Below are 6,054 nucleotides of genomic sequence, written 5' to 3' on the forward strand. Positions count from 1 at the left end.
GTTTAGGTCATCTTGCTGTGCTTGACACTTGTTAAACATAGAGAAGGACAAATTCAGAACAGATGTAGTGACTTGTAAGAGGTCATTATAATATTGTGCCATACAATCTTGGGATAAATACTGCTCTCTAACTAATGGGCATATTTTATATTCACATGCAAAGGGGAAGCTTCACATGTTTCCTCCCACCATCTGTGTGGAAGGAAGCTTGGCCATCCTCCCTCCTCTGGGTCTCACAGAGGCTACACTGCAGGTTTAGGGATGCCCAGGAGGGAAGGGCAGGCTGGAAAGATGCATAATGTTCTCTAACCCCAAGGAGAACATTCGGAAAAGGTACCTATTACTTCTTCCGTGGAGCCCAACCATCCTCTGCACCCACGGATGTTCCTGCACAGTTCCAATGAAGTCACACTGAGAGAGGGACCTGCCCAGGGCCAGATCCTCTGTGAAGGCACAGGCTTCTATGCAAATGAACCTGGCATCCCATGGATCCACTAAGAAAGCATTAGCCTGGGGCAGGTTCTGTGACCTTTGGCTAGGAATGAGGTGGGAGCGGAGGGCAAACCCTATCCTTGACAAGGCAATGTGGGAGGAAATCTTTGTGAGGGGATTCTCTCAGAGTTTGCCAGTGTTGCCAGCTCATAATTTTAATCACCAGTGCAATATTGGGTGTTTTTCTTAAAGCCCCAGCTCTTGGAGTTTATGATTATTTGAGAATCTCAGCTTGTTTTTTAAAAAAATATATGTTTCAGATCCGAGGAGAAAAAGTTGGAAAACAGGGCCTGAGCTCATTAGAAAGCCTCAAAAGCCAGCAGGAAAATAAAAAGAACACAGCATCTAGTATACTTTAAAAATCACATGATGTTAAATGCAATCTCATGATTTTCTGGGGCCTGACTCATGATTTTTGAACACTTGGGATTGGCAATACTGGATTTCTTCCCTAGAATCCCTTGCTGCAGAAGAGGATGCACTGGGTCTTTGAATTTATGCATAACATAATAAAAACAAGACTACCATCCACATTGGTTTGGCTATGTTGGTGCACCTAAATGCACATTACATCAGAAATTGACCTAGAAGTGAGTCTTTTGACAGGAAAATAAGACAACTCATTTCACCATGATTGTTTCTTCATAGCTATTATCCCTATTAGATCTAGCTATTAGCAATATTCACTCTTTTTTCACCTCACCCAAACCTAAATTTGGGAACACTAAGGGCTAGAAGTCTAATAATAATAATCTTAACTCCCATAAGGAAGGTCTGAGTTCTTGTTCCATTGCCGAATCCTCCTGTGCAATGAACATTTGTGGTCATTCTTATACCTGAGTGAAATGAGTGAAAAGATGGTATAAACTGCTACCAAATCATAATGGTAGCATTTTACACCTACTTTGCACAGGTGAGCATGACTACAACAGGCCTTTTTATGGCATGAGAGAAAATAACAAGCGGGGAATCCCAGAGGATCCTTTGTATAAAAGGAAAAAAAGAACAACTACACACTTCAGTATGTAACCAACTGAATTTTTTTGTATGTTCACTCAGTAGGAAGATGTATCCACTATCATCTGTTATTCATATATGTGACACCCTTCTTTAGTCCAAAAATAGAAAAAAAGACAGTTTTTTCAAAAACACACTATGGTCACTGATGCACTGCACAATGCAAACCTTATTTTTTTCCTCTCTAGACAAGAAGATCTGTGGAATATCATCCACTTCAAATCCAGCATCCTCTCCTTACAGTGAAGTACTCCAAAGTTCAGTGTACAGAGAACTGTTCTATGAATAGGGTTTTAAAATGTTTGCTTACAAACAATATATTGTTTAATAAATATTGTGACATCAAGTATTCGATATTTACAGTAATTTTTTTGCATGGCAAATTAAAATCCATGTCAATTTGTATTCCTTTTAAATGAAAAATTATATGCATGTATGGAACTTTATGTGATTGTTGGTTATCACTTATGATCCCAGTTTTACAGAGACTTAAGCACATGCTCAGCTTCAACCATGTAAGTTGTCCCATTGCCCTAAATGCTATTACTTGCATGCTTAAAATTAAGCACATGCTTTAGACTTTGCAGGACTAGGGCCTAAATCCTTTGTACACCCAGCTAAGAATTAATCAACCGAGGCTGAATGTATATGTAATACATTAATGCATGTATTCTATTTCTTCTTCCAGTTGCTTTTACATTTATAATGTACATTAAATGGCTTTTTTCATAATTTGTGATGAACAAATTATTCAGCTTTTTGCATAGTTTACTTGTAGTTTGCAACTAAAGTAATTTTTTAACAGGGCAATAAATATTTTCATTGGAAAAAAGTTTGTTTTGTCCATTTTACATGTTTGCTTGAACTTCATGTATAAAATAAAATAAAAACTAAGATCCTTATGCTGTAATACCCTCAGTCCTAGGCAGAGTTCCAAGTGATTTCAGTTTCATTTGCTGTGCACACCAAGAGTGGTACATATCCCAAAGAACATTTCCCCATTCTCAGCTGTATTTTTTCCTAACTCACTTTTCTTTATTTCTAAGTGCACAAAGTATTAGTTTCCAATATAATAAACTGCAGCTTTTTGTTTATACCATATTCTGCTTGTTCACTCCTACTTACCTAAAAATACTTAACGATTTTAAGCAACAGAAAGGCCAGGCATTTCAAGAGTCCTCTTTATTTCCGTTATTTGGCAAAATACATTGTTGGGGCAGGTGAAGTTCTCTCCAGTGCAAGGCCCTATGCACCACTGAAAGGAGGTTAAGTCTTAAACATAGCTAGTACCAATGGGGGCCTAACCCTGAGAAGTGAAGAGCAGCCACAACTCCCATGTGAATTGGCATATCTCAGGACTGGGCTCTAAATAACTAATAATGAAGTTTCTAAATGCTTACCCTCAAATGACTTTGTAAGGCATCACATATTAAAGCAGAAGTATTTGGGGAATATTCAGCTGATCATGGCTACCTATTAACTCCCCACACCTCCGCAATCCAGAGCATATCAGCCAACCTAGTATCAACTTGGAGCAATGTGTTAGTTGCTGTAATTCTGTTCCCCCATTCCTTTTTTAGACATCTGTCCAGTACACCCAGGAATTGAAAAGCTTATAATAAAGTGCTGAAAACAAAGGATATCAAGTTATTAAAATCGAGGTACATTATTCCTTTAACAAATTATACAAGGGTTGCCAAAGTGTGTAGTAAAGGGTTATACAAAGTAAATTGTTAACCAATGGCTTTTTCAACCCTGAGGCTGACTGAAAAGACCACCTCCCTGTTCTGAATTTGCTATCCATCAATTCATCTCCAAAAAAGAGTAAAAAAAGCACATACTGACAAGAAAGTGAATTACTTTTAATACCAACTAACAGTACTTAAGATATATTAAACCAATTATTATTATGAGTATTTTTGTAAGAAAGCATGATGTGCAATGAGTGCAACAAGCTTAGCTTCCAAGAAAGATGAAGAATAGAGGGAACAGCATTGGATTGTTGATGAGAATATTCTCACAGAGATTTGTTTAATGTAATAAACAAAAGAACAGAAGAATGGCTATACTGGGTTAGACCAATGGTCCATCTAGCCCAGCACCCTGTCTTCCAACAGTGCCTGGTGCCAGATGTTTCAGAGGGAATGAACACAACAGGGCAATTTATCGAGTGATCCATCCTCTGTTGTCCAGTTCCAGTTTCTGGCAATCAGAGGATTAGGGACACCCAGAGCATAGGGAACAGAGTTATCCTTTTGGCCCTCACAACATGCTCTGGCAAAGAGTTCCACAGGCTGACTATACATTGTATGAAGAAGTACGTCCTTAGTTTGTTTTAAACTTGCTGTCTATTAATTTCATTGGGTGACCCCTAGTTCTTGTGTTATCTGAGGGGGTAAATAACACTTCCTTAGTCATTTTCTCCACACCATTCATGATTTTACAGACATCTATCATATTCCCCCTTAGTTGTCTCTTTTCTAAGATGAACAGGCCCAGTCTTTTTAATCTCTCCTCATATGGAACCTGTTCCATACCCCTAATCATTTTTATTGCCTTTCTCTGTACTTTTCACAATTCTAATATATATTTTTTGACATGGGGTTACCAGAAGTCACGCAGCATTCAAGGTGTGGGTGTACCATGCATTTACATAGTGGCGTTATATTTGCTGTCTTTTTATCTATCCCTTTTCTAATGGCTCCTAACTTTCTGCTAGCTTCTTTGACTGCCGCTGAATATTGAACAGATGTTTTCAGAGATCTATCCATGACTTCAAGAGCTTTTTCATCGGAGGCACATAATGGAGGCCGGAGGAGGCTAAGCCTCCCCAAACCTCCACTAATGCTCTCTGCCATGGTCCTGGGGCGGAGCCGTGTTGGGGCTTAGAGCTCCTCCAGGAGGCCAGGGCTCGGATTGGCTCAGGCAGATGGGCCAGAAGCAGCTCGGGCGGGTGGACTGGCGCTCGGGGCAGCTCCGGCCAACCAGCTGAGGCTCCTTTGGCCATGGTGGGTGATAGTGAGGGGGCGGGGCAGGGACAGAAGGGGTGGGGCTGGAGGCTAGCCTCCCGGAATGGGGGGTTCACACACTGCCCATGATCTCTTTCTTGAGTGGTAACAGCTAATTTATACCCCATCATACAAAATGATATGATATGTATAGTTGGGATTATGCTTTCCGACATGCATTACTTTGCAATACAGAGGGAGGCATCTATTTTCCTCTTTCTTCATCTGTTTTCAATGCCCCTGTAAGGCTTTCTGCTTCCCTGGCTGTCTTGTATGGTAGCATTGTCTTCCTGTGAATTTTAAGAGAAGGGAACCTTATGACCCGTCTCTGCACTTATTTCTAGGCTTGACAGCAATTCTCCCTTTTCACGCCTCTAGATAAACTCAGTCTACTGATTACTGTACATAAGAAAGTGTCAGATGCTACATACATATAGAAAGGGGACTTCAAGTGCACGACAACGTTGAAATTTCCACAGAGACCTGAAAAGATTCTTGTAACAAAAGATATGTTTGTAAGGGAACAACAACAATGTATAACGATTGCCTCTCTAAACAGGGAGGATGTAGTTGTCCTAAACACTGTAAACAAAAGCTTACGCTCAAATAAATTTGTTAGTCTCCAAGGTGCCAGAAGTACTCCTCCTAACACACAGTGGATCAGGAAGGCACTTTGGCAGTCACTTCCTAACCAGTAGAGAGGAAAGTGTTTTACGCTGAGGATTTTAGCAAAAGTGGTAAAAACATAAATCTAATAATTTTATTGAAATAAATAATGGTCATGGGCTACTGTAGATATACTTGGCTGAGCATCAATTTGAATTAATGGAAAATCCCAGAGGGAATAATCAGCACCATTAAACTACGTAAAAAGGAGTACTAGTGGATGCATCCGATGAAGTGAGCTGTAGCTCACAAAAGCTTATGCTCAAATAAATTGGTTAGTCTCTAGGGTGCCACTAGTCCTCCTTTTCTTTTTGTGAATACAGACTAACAGGGGTGCTACTCTGAAACCTATCAAACTACATAGGCCATTATCAGCTCCAGTGCTACAGGAAGAATTGAATCTAAATAGGCTTCTTTTTGTTTCACAAAGTAGTTACAGAGAGAGAGGGGGGACACCCTACCCCGGGGCGGGTCCAAGAAGAAACCCACTCCAGGAGTCCCCCCTTTTCCTGGGCTGCTTGGCTGCCCTGGGCCCGACACAATCACAGATTTTGAGTGGGGAAGGCCCATGGTGACGGTCGGCTCTGACCCCCCCAGCAGAGCACAGGCCAAAGAGAGCCTCCCTGCCTGACTTCCCCGGCCCGCCGGCAGGGAGCGGGGCGCCGCGAGAGACACGCAGCGGCTGCAGCCCCGGTGTCTCCGCCGGCACGGGGCCCTGGGTACCGGGTTATTCAGCTCGGTGCCCCGCCCCAGGGCCCGCGCTGCGGCCCGGCAGCCAAGCCCCTCCTCACGGCCTGGGGGGGTGTCCCGGCCCTGCCCACGCTGGGTCACGGGGAAGGAAGCGGCACCGCCCAAGGCACCTCCCGCGCGC

The sequence above is a fragment of the Chelonia mydas genome, chromosome 2, assembly GCF_015237465.2.
Source record: "Chelonia mydas isolate rCheMyd1 chromosome 2, rCheMyd1.pri.v2, whole genome shotgun sequence".
Taxonomy (NCBI): domain Eukaryota; kingdom Metazoa; phylum Chordata; order Testudines; family Cheloniidae; genus Chelonia; species Chelonia mydas.